Raw genomic sequence first — 13,823 nt, 5'->3', positions numbered from 1 at the left:
ATAAAGAAAAAGGAATAAGAAAAAAGAAAAAATAGGAATTCAATAAACAAAGGAAAATTAAGTTTTCAGTCTCTGCCCCATATCGCAGCATAAAATGTAGAAGGAAAAGATTTTGTCATTCGCTTAGACTTTCAACAAATGTTCCTTGAGCACCTACCACATGCCAGGAATCACCTTACACACTGTTCTACACCTCAGTTTCCTTTTCTGTGAAATGGGGATAATCATGCCTACCTCAGAGAGATAAAGAGTAAAGAATAGAAACTTTGAAGTGCCTAATAATGATTCCCTCCTACAGCCAATGAATATGGCAAGTCCTCAGAGTTCATCAAATACTGATGATATTCAAGGTATAGTAAACCTGATTTGATTCCACCATAGTGTTTGAAATGGGGTGGTTTTGAATTTCAGTAGATGGAGAATACACTCTCCAGGTTTCACGGTCTCCACTTCTCCACATTGCTTACACCTTACTATTTCACACATGTAAGTCTAGCTCCCAGTCTTTGAGTTTTGAAGATCCGCTCTAGAATGTGATTCTTTACTCATCTCCTCTCTCTCAGGTAACTAATTCCATACTTTAGCAGCTTTGGTTACCGATTTTTAAAATTCCTTCTAGCTCCATGTTTATCCTTTTCATGCAGTGAAAAACTAAGGAGAGGTTTCTACTCTCTTTAGTAGAATAAACCAAAATCCACGAGTAAAAATTCTTTTAGTATTAATTTTTGAAAGTTTAGAGGTAAAGAAAGAGACAAATGATGACTACTACCTTTTTAAAGTACTTTTAAGCATGAGTTTTACATGATAGATTTGGTATGGTAGTGACTTTGGGGAATTAAATCCATTTCAAGGATTTTTTTTAGAAGTGTACTTTTTTAAATCTTTGCCATATTGTCAATTAGTATTTAAATACCCCTGGCCCAAATACATCATTTCTATGTTGATTTATTTGGGAGTTGATCTTTCTAAATTCTTGGCCACTGAAATCATGCTAATAAAGGTCTGTATTGAAATGTTCTGTTCTGTATTTTTTGAGGTTTTTTGTTAGTTATTTTTATTTAGGAAACATTTTCTAGCGCAATGAACCATAGAATAATCAAGTGACCTGCATTTTTTCATGAAAAATAAAATGCTTCCAGATGGTGCTAGACACGTGGAAAAGGATGTGTTGTTCAGCCTACCCAGAATGTTCCTAAATAGCCAATTCTGGTTTTCGTAAGGCAGTGTTTCCAGAGTTGCTACCTGTTTCAAGCATAATGGGGACAGGCTTATGGGGTATGAAGTGGCTAAGTATTGGAAACAGCTGGAACTAACTAGATGCTGTTAACATAACAGATTAAGCAGATCTATGAGAGAAGAATCCTGCTGTAAGAATAGGCTAACTAGTCCATAAATCAAATCATGGGGGGAATCAGGTGTAAACCTTAGTTCTGAGATGCCCATGCCATAAAAGGTCCCTATTTACGTAATAGAGGTTTCTGAAATCTTGAGCCACCTCTTGGATACTCAGAACAATTTCTCTTCTGCAACTCTACTGGCCACAATGTGCAAAAATAACTTATCATGAAAACAAAATAAAACTCATATTATCAGGAATTGAAGGAATGGGTGAGTCAATTGGTTTGAAATGCTCTAAGTATACATTAAGTCTTGCATCTTTAGATGAGTGTACTTGTCCCCGTTCCTTAAAGCCCACACCCAGTTAGAGAGAGAGGGGGCCCTCGACTTTTTTCCCATTGTCTCTATCCTAATGCTTGCCTCGTTCCAATTATTCCAATTTGCTCTGATTCCTGATAAGTATCTGATCTTTTCAACACTTGCTTCTAGTTTATACCCTCACTTTACTCCTTGGACTTCATCCTGGGAATTTCTCTGACTTTTACCTGTGCCTTATCTTCCTCCAACTCATAGTGCATATTTTTATTCCAGGCCATTCTGAGGAAGGACCTCATTTAGCCCTGCCCTTACCCTAGGACTGATGCTCCACACTGAGGTTCCCATGGTCATATTCCTCCCAGGTTAGCTTTGGCAGCATAATGAGTCAACATTTTCACTATGAATGTCACTTTCAGGCCATGGAAGGTGTGGGTCACACAGGAGCACACCACACTTCTCTAAGCCCAAACCGTAGAGCCATCTATAGACACTCCTTTGCAATGCTCCTGCTGGCAAAGAGCTCCTCGGGTCAGGCTGCTTCATGTAACTGTAGGTCACTTCCTTATAGATCAGTCACTTTGGTCTCTTGTTCTGGGTCACTCTGTGGGCAATTTGCAGTCTTCATGGTGCCCTCATCTTTAGTTCTCTGTATACCTCATGCATTATTTTACAGAAAGAAATTAGTAACTGTATCTTTAACAGTCATTGATTTGAATATTCAATAGAAAGAAAGGACTCTCTTGAGCAGCTTCCTACCAATCTACACATCCATTTCTTTCAGATGATCCAACCACTTTTAGAAGCAGATTCCTTGCATCCTTTAAGAAATATTTCCCAGCTTTCCAAATTCAGTATTCATTTTCTCAGGTCACCATCATTAACAGCATTTTTTTCCAAGTGAATGACCATGCAACTCAAACTTGCGTACCTGTCTTGGTCCATTTAGGGTGCTATAATAAAATACCATAAAGTAGGTGGCTTATTCATATCTTCCAGTTCTGGGGGCTATGAAGTTCAAGATCAGGGTGCCAGAAGATTTAGTGTCTAGTAGGAGTCTGCTTCCATATAGATGATTGTCATTCACTGTGTCCTCACATTGTGAAAGGGCCAAGGGATCACTCTGCGGTCTCCTTTATCAGAGCAGATCCCGTTCATGAGGGCTTCATTCTGCTGACCTACTCACCTCCTAAAACCCCAAACCGAATACAATGACATTGGCAGTTAGGTTTCAACATATGAATTTTAGGAGGCACAAACATTCAGAATATAGCAGTACCCTTCCATTCACTTTAGAATATAATTTAAGAAGGAAAAAATATGGAGAAAGAGTTTATGAATATCATCCAGTTCGTGCAGTGGGGCAGGGTAGACAAAGATTACTGCCCAGTCCTTGGTGAAGCACCAGCCTCCAGACAGTAATTTCTTATTCTAGTCAAAGTACCCCCTTTGGGAATCTTTTCCCACATTGACAGGCCCAGGTGGGGCTGTCAATTATTTCCTCCAGGCCTCAGCACAAGAATGTCCCTCCTCAGGCTGGGCCAATCATAATACCCTTCCTAACAATAATCAGCCCGAGGGGTAAATCTGTAACCCAAGTAAGTCAACTCAGGATTCTTTCATAGGATTGTTAAATGACTCCTGGGAAAACCTTTCCTTCTGTTGATAGTGAAGTTCTGCTAATACTGCTAGATTGGAGGTTAAGAAGTTGGTTGCTGGTTATCATTTTCAGTAACAGTCATGACGGGAATGGCCACCAATCCCTGTACCTATGGATGAAAGATTACTCCAAACTTTGCTTTGAAAGAGAGGAGAAGGCAACCGGGTCGATAATGCTCAGAGAGGAAGACCTTTGCTCTTACTTTGCTCCTGCTTTTATTGGTCCTTCAGTATAATCACAAATCCTTATCACTGTTTCTCAAGCACTCGAAGTGTGACAAGGGGTCTTACTGAAACTGGGAGGATCTGTTTACGGGAAAGACACGATATGCTAATTTGCACGTTCTACAAGTTCTGCTAGTCTAAGGGACAATGCCTGCATCTCTTAGATCACAGGGTGACTAGGCTAGGAAGCTTTCCTAGGAAGGTTTCTGGAGGGCAACTCCCCACAGCATTCCAACCGCAGAGTGGTAACACAGGCCTCGGCATTCCAAAGGCCTATGCCCTTCTCCGAAATCTTCCTTGCCCTCAGCGGCCGCCTTGTTACATTTTAGCAAGCCAGGTATCATGGCTGATATCATGCTCTACGTTTACCCCAGCAAGTCAAATACATTCAAGCAGAGATAATCAGAGATTGAATATAAATGAAGTCAGAGGGAGAGAGTCCTGATGAGTTGAGTCTCTTGACATGATTCCCCATTCCCTCTAGCTCTTTGATTCTCTGTGCTAATCTAATATTCTTCCTAGGCAAATGAGTCAGTAAGCCCCTCTGTTAAATTTAAATTTATTTGAATTGAGTCTCTGGCACATGAAATTCAACATCTTGCCTATCATGACGTGGTGATTTTGAAGTGTGTTGGTAGAAGAGGGGAAATAACTATCGACTGAAATGCATATGCAAGACTTCATCATTGTGGTTTCAGGATAGTCAGACCTCTTACACAGTAGTTCAGGACTCCCAGAGAAAGTGTCCCAGTGAGTAAGGAGGAAGTCAGATGACCTTTTAAGACCTAGCTTTGGAAGTCACATAACATTTCTGCCATATTTCACTGGTGGATACAGCACAAGCCCATCCAGATGCAAGGAGAGGGGACATAGACTTCACTTCTCAATAGGACGATTGTCAGAAATTTGTGGCCACACTTGGAAACTGCCATAGCTAGTGAGTAGAAAGGGCACTATTACAAGAATGGCTTTGAAGTCATTCTAATATATATATATTCTCACAAGATAGCATTAGCAACGAGATGAACATATCTTATTTTTTGTAGCAAATTAAAATACTTGAAGTGCATAATTCCTGGGCTAGGAGTGGGATTCAGGGTGCTCTCTATACAGATAGGGTAGGAATGGGAGAAGAAGACTGTAGTAGAAAGAGTTGAAAGACATGAATTGAATAAGAGGTTGGCAAATGCTAAAGCCAAAGTTGCAGATAATCTAACTTTTCCAGAGTTATCTCTACCAATAGGATTCTGCTTTCCATAGAGATGACATCCTTGGGCAGAATGCAGAAAGCAGTTCCATATGGAGCAACCAGTGAGAGATGGCTGAGGTTCTCCAGGCAAGGTCAGCCAAGATGGCTTGAAAAATAAATGAGAGAAATGGTAGAATACTGTAACCATCCTTCTGTAACGCATAGGTTGCTTGATTCACTCCCATATTCTGAGTAACACCCCATATTCTGAGCTTCCTATATACTATTTGAGGATGTGAATTTTTGTGTAAGATCCAAGCTACAGACAAGTTCTCCACTCTCAGTTGATGCTACTTACCACTAGAGACTCAGTCTCGGGCATTGATGTGCATTGTGGAAAACTCCTCCCACACTACTTTTTAAAAAAATATGGTACTTTATCAATGTGATGGCTTCTGAAGACAAGAGGAAGTGTGGGGATAGCTGTATCATTATCACTGAAAGTAGTTATTAAGAGTGAAGACTCAGATTCAAATCTCAGCACCAACTCTTACTCGCTGTGTAGCCATGGCCAAGGGATGTAATCTCTTTGGCCCTCAGCTTCCACAGGAAAAAAAATGGACATAATGAAAGCACTTCCTTCCTATGCTTGTTGTGGAAGAAGGTGACACATATAAACAGATGAGGACAGTGATCATCACAAATGGAAGCATCCAGTAAGTATTACATATTAGTGCTTCCTGCCCTGTTCCATGTGTGATGAGCTTCTGAAGCATGTCAAATATGAAGTGCCTATGTGAATTAGAATTTCTTGTGAATTTGAGGGTAGCATAAGAAATTAATAAGGTAGTAAAAACATGTATACCTCCTTACTATACCATTATTTCTCCCCAAGTCCCATTCCCTTGTAAGTAGTCACTGCTTGTCGTCATGGTTGTGGGTCTACTCATCTCAAACTTCAGAATCTTTTCTCTCCAAGTATCAAATCGATCACCCCTAAGTTACCTCCCTCTCTCCCTCCCCCATCACTCTCTCTCTATTTTCAATGCAGACAAAACAAAACAAAGTAAAAAAACCCAATTGACATTAGAAGAACATCTCCATGTAAGTAAAACACCAACTTGCTTCGATAGGTGGAGAAGGTAAGCTTTTCCAGCACAAATGAGGTTTCCATCACTGAAAGCCTCGCTGAAGCATTTCCCCAAACTGAGCAGGAGTTTACTACCCATGGTGAATACTGTTACAGCCCTTGATCATAGAAACTGTGGCAGTTTTAAAAAATACCAATGTTTGATCTTTTATTTCTTTAGAAATTGGAAAATACAAGAAAGAGAAAAAAGAACTTTTTTTATTACTATTAAAATCATTCTTCAAAATGTGGAGAGGAAACTATCCATATTTTCTTGACTTAAGAGATTATTATGAGCTCTGTAGTTTAAGAGACCAGAATTTGAATAACTGGTTCTGTTATGGATGAGTCATGTGTTTTGGTGCAAATCCTTTCCTTCTGCCCTGACTCAGTTTTTGCTTCTGGGGGTAATAATTCTGACTTCACTGATTTGTTTCAATAATTAAATAATATAATATGTGTAAGTAACTGTCTTGCAGGAGATACTCAGGTTAGTCTCCTTTTCCCCCAAAAGGAAGGATTGGTTTTGTTTTCTGCCTCTCAAATCTACATGTTAATGGATCATACTTCGATTTGTCTCAAATTTAAATTACAGCCACATTAAGTATGATTGTGCCCAGTCAACACAATGATCGTTCATTCTACTAAGAAGATCTTAAAAAGAGAAATACTTCAGGGAATCAGATCCAAGATTCATCGAAATAAGATTTCTGAACATTTGACATGGGATTTCAAGACTGAAATATTAAGGATATTCAAAAGTATTTACGTTCTCCTTAAAACTCTTTAAGGGTGGTTTGCTATGCTTTGATATCAGTAAAGTTTAGAAGAAATGTCCTATTTTGCAGGTAATAATCATTATCTGGAGTTTTCAGTAGAAATTCCATGTGTAGTCCTTAGTAGCCAAACATTTTCTTTAATTCTAGTTATATGAAATTTAGCAAAAGTTCTGGAGATCATAAATGGTTATTGAATGAATTTTTGTTGGTGTTGTTTAGACACTTTCACAGAGTGCCCTCAGTATTAGAATATAGTGAATCAGAGTAGAGTTCTTGGAACAAAGAGAATTCAGTTGGCATCTCATCTCTACTACTCACTGGCTGTGTAACAGTGAACCGGTTTATATAGCCTTTCCAAGTTTAGTTTTTGTATTTATCCATCGGAGAGTGTACTAATGCCTGCTTCTTAGGGTTGTTAGGATGATGTGAGATCATACACTAAGCACATGCTTGGAATATTAAGTACATCTCCTCCTTCTTCTCCCTTTCCTTCTTCTTCAGTCATCTTTCCAAATGGCAAGGACTTCATTATTTATTTTGACCCATACAATGGGTTCTTTATGTTTTTCATAATTTAATTTCTGATTATTTATTTCTTAAGGGAAGTTGATCTGACCTACATGTGGTATTCCATGGAGTAATAGGATGAAGGAGTTTTATATAAGGAGTAGATTATTTTTTATGCTCTATTAAGATGGTCAGTTTCTCTGTTAAAATGCATAATTCTGCCATTCCTTTAAGGAGGGTGATAATGTCATGTTGCTTTGATTTTAATGAGATCTGTCCTGAAGGTAGAACCCTTTGAGGGCTCCTTTATGAAACACCAACCCCAGCTGTTTTATATTCTGCAGGTGCTATGTAAATGTCAAATATTAATCTTTTACTATCTAGTAAAAGAGATGAAATAAGATTTTTGTTACTGCTTGTTTCACAGGCTGCAAATAAGACTGGGTCATTGTCCTCTTGATTATTCAGCTGCAAAGTTTCTTTGCTTTAAATAACTGCCAGGAATGCTGTCATATTCATAATAAGAGTTAGCAGAGTTAACATTTAGAGAGGGCTTTTTAGGTACCAGGAGCACTACTAGGCCCTCTTCATGTGCTGTCTTCTCTAATCCTCACAAAATCCCCCAAAATGAATAAGTCTTAGTTGCAGATAAAGAAACCAGCATTTTAAAACATGAAAGGTCTGGCTACAGAGGGGAGGGGGGTGGGGGAATGGGATAGGCCGGTGATGGGTAGTAAGGAGGGCACATATTGCATGGTGCACTGGGTGTTATACACAACTAATGAATCATCGAGCCTTACATCGAAAACCGGGGATGTACTGTATGGTGACTAACATAATATAATAAAAAATCATTATAAAAAAATAAATAAATAAAACATGAAAGGTCTAACTGTAGTACAGAGCTAGCGGGTGGCTGAGTGCAGAATTGAATCAAGTTGGTTTAAGAACAAAGTCATCTGTCCAATGCTAACTCAAGAAGGATCAAAAAACCATTTTCTAATCAACCATCATTCAAAATAGACAAAGATAATTCCATAAGATAAATTATAAGATACTATGAAGATGGAGAAAAAGGATAGGGCATGTCTGATAGGGTGCATTAGAAAAGTATTTAGGAAGGCATTGGCTATTGATGGGAGGCAGAATAAGGCAGGGTAACCTAAATAGAGGGGACAATTCAAACAACTGAGTGGGGTCAAGATAGACTGGCAATAAATTATCTGGTATGACTAGACTTGGGCTTTAAATGCAGCTGTGTGCAGAGGTTTGACAGAGAATGAAAATGAATAAGGCTGATGCATGCAAGAGTCATAGGGAGTGACAGAGTCTGCAGAGAACTGGAGAAGATGCGGCTCTCCAAAGGGAACAGCAGCTGCTTGGTGATACCTAAGAACATTGTCACTCAAGAGGGAAGACCTAGTTTTGCCAGAAATTCTGAATTTTTCAAGATGGGCAGAAATCTAGATTTTCATGTGTTCCCTTCTGATTTTTAAGTGTTGACAACTCACACAACACTTTCAGTAGTATCAACTCAATCAAAATATTTTAGAAGCAACCTAGTCTAGAGACTGTCAGTTTGCTTTTCTGAACTTGAGTATGAGAAACTGAAAAGTCAGTTGGTCCAGACTGTAGAGGAGGACACTGAGTGACAAACTAAAGACTGATCTTAAATTGTGAGGCACAGAGAAACAGCACTTGAAGGCTCTTTGGCAGGAGGGGTATGAAGAGTGCTTGACAGCAGTCCACAAATGGTTTGTGGATGAGAGAAAGAGCCATCAAGATGGCCGGGTTTGCAGATATTACATTCATTACAGTGGCTGAATGAAATTGAAACATAAATTACTGTGATTTGTCAAATAACAGCTTCCTATCAGTATTATCAGCTTTTTAATTCTACTTGTCAGAGTACATTAGCAAAAGAAAAAAAAAGAAGAAAGAAAGAAAGAAAGAAAGAAAGAAAGAAAGAAAGAAAGAAAGAAAGAAAGAAAGAAAGAAAGAAGGAAAGAAAGAAAGGAAGAAAGAAAAAAGAAACTTACCTAAGGACGGGATATTGCACTTTGAGGGATCCTTCCTAAATGTAAACATGGCTTATCAAAGAACATGGATGCCCTTGATCTCCAAAGTCCTATGATGCATTTTCTACCTCCTCATCTTCCCTTGGCTTGATGTATCTTCACAGCAGGGCTCTGCTCTCAAGCCACATCTTGGCATTATTACCCCAGTCAGATAGTGAGAATTGATCAGGGAGAGGTCCATTCTCTCTACTTAGCACTCCCTATGAAAAACTGAGATATAAGAAAGAAGAAAGAGTGCCCACACCAAAGCATCCCACACATGGATAGGATGAGATTTTAAAGTCAGGCCCAGAAAGTTTAAGCATTTCTTCAAAATGGAGCATGTCAGGTTCGTTTATATAATTTTACATCTTATTGAGTGTCTACATTGTGCCAGGCACTGTAAGAAATTAAAATACGAATAAGACAAAACCCTGTTTCACAAGGAGCATACAGTTTAATTATTGATTGTTTATCAGTGACATTATGATATGGGAATAAAGTAGTACAATGCAAGATAAGAAGTGATACATTGTATGATGGAAATTAGATAAAGTTCTAGTCCTGTGCCTTTCAGTGGAGGGAGGATTAAATTTATTTAGGGAAATTAGGGAAAGCTTTAAGTAAGAAAAGATATTTACGATAGGCCTTGAAAAAGAATTAGGAATATAATGATAAGAAATGTTGTGGGGGTAACAGAATTCCAAATAGAAAGAGGGGCATAAGCGTGAGGTCAGAGGAGGGAATGTTTGGGGAATGTTGAGCTTGTCAGGAACATAGGGGAAGTGGTGAATAGTATCGGGAAATAAGTTGCAAAGATAGAGTGGAGTCCTAAAGTATACTCAAGTTTTTTGATTTTGTAGACATGGAGAAACCCTTAAATTACTCTCTTCAGAAAAGTGATACAAGAGAGGCTAGACTTTGGGAATATTAACCCTATGCTAAGTCTAATAGGGTTTACCAAAGTGTGTTGTAAGTACCATTGGTGGTATGCAAGATGATCTCAGGTGGTTCATGAACGAACATTTACTTAATAGATCCATATCTATTTTAATGTAAGCCCACGGAGGTACCAGGGTATTTATATGTAAAAATAAGAATTGAGAAAAATGAGATCTCCACAACTGAATGGCTAGGTTCTAAAGATTTTGGAATGTAAAGAACCCTGAAATTCAACACCCCTGCCCTCTCCCCATCCAGAACCACTCCCATTTGTGTCCCCTTACCTGGAGAAATAGTTGCTTTCTTCCGAAGGAAAATGGCTTCTCTCTTTCCAGAAAAATATATGATTTTCCCTCAGGTCCCACACCTTATTGTGGTTTGGCATGCCTTCATGGAACTTCCAGTCTTTTGGGGGAGACACACATTAAACAAAGAAATGCGGGGCGCCTGGGTGGCACAGCGGTTAAGCGTCTGCCTTCGGCTCAGGGCGTGATCCCGGCGTTCTGGGATCGAGCCCCACATCAGGCTCCTCTGCTGAGAGCCTGCTTCTTCCTCTCCCACTCCCCCTGCTTGTGTTCCCTCTCTCACTGGCTGTCTCTATCTCTGTCGAATAAATAAATAAAATCTTAAAAAAAAAAAAACAAAGAAATGCGAAAGAAATGTAAAATGGCCACAAAATAAGACATACCAGGGAATGGTACACAGTGACTCAGGTATAGGAAAAATTGTCTCAGTCATAGAGACAGGGAAATGTTTCTTGAGGAAGACCTTGAACTGAGGTCTGAAAGCTGAGGATTCAACAGAAATGTGGGAAGGGGATCTGGAAGTCTTACTTGTAGGGAAAACAGCCAGTGAAAGCCCTGATGAAGAAGAGCCAGGATAATTAAAAACTAGAAGATGTTCGCTGTGGTTGGAGTGGAACAAGCAAGAGAGTGTGTTGGGAAAACTGAAGAGGTAGATGGGTAGAACCTGCCCGCACAGGGTTTGAAGACGTGTGAAGAGTTTTCTACTGCTCATTTTTAAAATTAATTTTTGGTTTTAATTTTTAAAATTTAGTAGCAATGTTTTATTTATTCTTTATTGTATGGTTTACTTCTATTTATGTTTTTCTCTCTATGATAGTGAAAAAATTGTTTTAAATAAATTAATGACATTAAAACGATGACTTTATTTAAATAAAAATGTGGGTTCACAAAATCCCTGTGGGTGGCATACGAATGACTGATATTTGGGAAACATGAAACTGTGGCTTAACCATTTGGTCAAATGGTGACACATCACAACTGTAGGACCAAAAGCCTGGAGAATATATCTCACCAGGCAAGTTCTAATATTGAAGACTGTTTATTCCAGGCCAAACTCTGTTACAGTCTCTTCCGAACAATGTTCTCTGCCCTTTGGCAAAGTGAACTCATATTAGACTCTTGTGTTCCAAGTACAATGGTATATCTTATTTTGTTTTAGACACAATGGCCAATGTGCACCATGGGTGGTCGTCAATAGCTCAGCTCTTCCAAAGTATGAACTTTGGCCGTTGCTCACATGCAACAAGATAGGAGATCAGGGACCAGAACAACAGTGATCCAGACATCATCATATTGATAGCCATTGTATTCCATACTAAGAAACTCTGAAGTTTACATTGGCAGCTCAGAAACTTCCACTGAAGACATGACTTTGACATGAGGAAGAATTCTATGAAAGCTATTGCTTTTTTGTGTATGGAATATAAGAGCTTGAGAAAAATGAGGTTTGTCTAATCTCAGCTGATCCAGTTTACAAATGAAACACCTGAAACTCAGGGCAATGACTTACCCAAAGCCACATGGATACTCATGTCCTGCATCAGCCTTTGATTTCACACCATGTTAGGCAAGAAGAGTGCTAACAGAACCAAAGAAGGGGGATTGTAATGTGCATTTTGCTAAGACTTGGATGGAACCACAATCAGCAGACTTTCCCAGCTCACAGGATTCTGTGCTCCATAGTACATATCCAACCACTGGTTTTGGTCCATGCTTGGTACTGTTAAAACATGGAGACCACTTCCTGGCTCCAAAAGAAGTGGACAAAAACAAGACCATACAGAAGTGAAAGATTTACTTGTCTTCTGTTTCTGAATCGTGCACATTCGGCCGTCTCTGCCATCCACCTACTGCCATTGAAACCAAATTTCATCTTGAAAAAGGATGGCCCATAGAAAAGACATCTGGCTCTACTCATTAATTATGGAGAGCTCCTTTAAGAAATAATATTTAGTTTTGGGAAGAAACCTCATTTGCTTCCCAAAATGCAAATGATGTGGTCATTTAGGCTAAGAAGCAAAATATGTTTCCTGTTTTAAAAAAGTGGAGCAGAAAAGAGAGTCCTTTGAGATTTTTTTCCTCTATGAAGAATTTAGATCACTTATCGCATGAATTATGATGCAGACACAACCAGATTCCTGTGGCAGGAAGGGACTAGCAATTGGTTTTTCCCAGGAGCAGTCTTTTGTCCTGGAGCAGAGAGAGCTCTAGCTTTATCAGAGTGTCAATTATTTAATTCTTCTATTTTAGGCTCCTTTTTCTTAAACAGGAAATTTCTGGGATATAATTGCATCCAATATAGTATGTAACCAGGAAAAGACACACTAGTAATGTGTGATAATGACAAAGAAACATTTCTTTGTAACAATGTGAAATAAGATTAATGAAGCAGATGACTAATATTTAAAAAAGAATTCTTTGTCTAACTGAATAAATCACTGCCTTTTGCCTTAATTCATAAGCTCACCCAGTGCATTTAAAAGATACCCTAATATTCTAAATCTCTATTTACAAACAACTATGTATCCAGCAAAACAAAACAATAGGGAGGTTTCTAGTCTATGCTTTGCCATATGGATGCAAGCATACTGAATTTTCTCCAGGCCTCTTCACTTCACTGTGTCTGAGAGCCAGTCTGTAAAAACCATTTGACCATTGGGCTGACCTAACCAAGGCGGAGACCTGCACCCCCATCTTCACCTCTTCTTCCTGACTCCCCTTGCAGGAGACAATATACGTTTCATGGTCTAATTTTGCCTGTGTTCTGGCATCTGCTCAAAGGGAGAAGCATTAACATTAAATGGACGGCTGACATTTTGGAAGACAATTTCCTTTGGCTGTTTTGAATACAGAATAAAGTTAATGCCATTTTTAAGGGTTATAGTGATCAACATGGGCTTTGGCGCCGGGAACACCTGGATCAGTGGATCTAAATCCTGGATCATCCAAATCCCAATTTCCCCACTCATTCGCTGTATGATTATGAGTAACATACTTAGCATCTCTGCGTCTTTGTATTTTTCATTCATAAAAACAGAAGTCATTCCTCCCTTCCAACAATTTTTCTGAAATTTAAATGGAGTAAAATGATGAAAAAGTAGTTGGAAAATTTTGGAACATTATAGTACATGTATAACAATAGTTATTGTTTCAATTTAAAAATGTTTCCTAAATTCCAAGTTTTTCATTCCTGATAATAATAATTTAGTTCTGTATTCTCAACAGCACCTAACAAAGTGCTTTTGCACAAAATTGTGGTTCAACAAGCATTTGTTGCATTCAATTCAATTCCCAAGTCTGAATGAGCAATAAAACTGACACATGCTGTGTCTGCCAGGAAATACACTGGCAAGGCTCAGATTGTTCACATGTGTTCGT

Source organism: Ursus americanus, chromosome 9 (assembly GCF_024610735.1).
Source record: "Ursus americanus isolate L20-20 chromosome 9, mUrsAme1.1.p, whole genome shotgun sequence".
Taxonomy (NCBI): domain Eukaryota; kingdom Metazoa; phylum Chordata; class Mammalia; order Carnivora; family Ursidae; genus Ursus; species Ursus americanus.
Note: the sequence above shows the minus strand (reverse complement) of the source record.